Raw genomic sequence first — 1,781 nt, 5'->3', positions numbered from 1 at the left:
CCCGAAGGCCCCCCAGGCTTACCGGTGACCCTTTGAAAGGTGCCTATTCGTTGTGCATTGATAATAATGGGTGACTGGAATGCTGCTGGACCGAGGGCCCGGTTTTTCCGATGAGCCTTTGAAAGATTCCTCTTAGTTGTGCTTTGATAATAATGGGTGACTGGAATGCCACAGGCCCGAGGTCCGCCAGGTATTCCTGTGTGCCTTTGAAAGTTGCCTCTTCATTGTGCATTGATGATAATGGGTGACTGGAATGCCACAGGCCCGGAGGCCCGCCGGTTTTCCCTGTGTGTCTTTGAAAGATGCCTCTTCGTTGTGCATTGATCATAATGGGTGACTGGATTGCTGCAGGCCCGAGGGCCCACCAGTTTTCCCGGTGTGCCTTTGAACGTTTGTCTCTTCGTTATGATTTGATAATAATGGGTGACTGGAATTCCACCGGCCCGAGGGCCCACCAGTTTTCCCGGTGTGCCTTTGAAGTTTGTCTCTTCATTGTGCATTGATAATTATGCCTGACTGTAGTGCCGCAGGCCCAAGGGCCCTCCGGGTTTCCCTGAGAGCCTTTGAAAGGTGCCTCTTCGTTCAGCGTTGATAATAACAGGTCAATGGCATGCCGCGAGCCCGAGGGCCCACCAGTTTTCCCGGTGTGCCTTTGAAAGTTTGTCTCTTCGTTGTGCATTGATAATAATGGGTGACTGGAATGCCGCCGGCCTGAGGGCCCACCGATATTCCCGGTGAGTATTTGAAAGATGCCTCTTCATTGTGCATTGATAATTATGGGAGACTGGGATGCCGCAGTCCTGAGAGCCCGCCGGCTTTGCCAGTGTGCATTTGAAAGTTGCCTCTTCATTGTGCACTGATAATAATTGGTGACTGGAATTCCATAGGCCCAAGGGCCCACCGGTATTCCCGGTGTGTATTTGAAAGATGCCTCTTCGTTGTGCATGGATAATTATGGGAGACTAGAATGCCGCAGGCCTGAGAGCCCGCCCCCTTTGCTGGTGTGCATTTGAAAGTTGCCTCTTCATTGTGCACTGATAATAATTGGTGACTGGAATTCCGCAGGCGCGAGGGCCCGCCGGTATTCCCGGTGAGCATTTGAAAGATGCCTCTTCGTTATGCATTGATAATTATTTGTGACTGGAATGCCCAAGGCCCGGGGGCCCGCCGGTATTCCCGGTGAGCATTTGAAAGATGCCTATTCGTTGTGCATAGATAATAATTGGTTACTGGAATGCCGCAGGCCCGAGGGCTCGCTGGATTTTCCGGCAAACCTTTGAAAGATGCCTCTTCGTTGTGCATTGTTAATAATGGTTGACTGGAATGACGCAAGCCAGAGGGCCTGCCGGATTTTCCCGGTGTGCCTTTGAAAGATGCCTCTTCGTTGTTCATTTTAATAATGGGTACAGGAATGTCGCAGGCCCGAGGGCCCGCCAGTTTTCCCAGGGAGCCTTTGAAAGGTGCCCCATCATTGTGCATTGAAAATAATGGGTGACTAGAATGCCGCTGGCCCGACGGCCTGCGGGTTTTCGCTGTGTGCCTTTGAAAGATGCGTCTTCATTGTGCATTGATAATAATGGGTGACTGGAAAGCCACAGGCCCAAGAGCCCCCCGGGTTTCCCTGTGAGCCTTTCAAAGGTGCCTCTTCGTTCTGCGTTGATAATAACGGGTGAATGGAATGCCGCAGTACCGATGGCCCGCCAGTTTTCCCTGTGTACCTTTGAAAGTTGTCTCTTCATTGTGCATCGCTAATAATGGGTGACTGGAATGCCGCAGGCCTG

The sequence above is a fragment of the Elephantulus edwardii genome, unplaced genomic scaffold (genome assembly GCF_000299155.1).
Source record: "Elephantulus edwardii isolate Elephantulus edwardi_28Jun2011 unplaced genomic scaffold, EleEdw1.0 scaffold00308, whole genome shotgun sequence".
NCBI lineage: Eukaryota > Metazoa > Chordata > Mammalia > Macroscelidea > Macroscelididae > Elephantulus > Elephantulus edwardii.
This window is presented reverse-complemented; position numbering follows the sequence as displayed.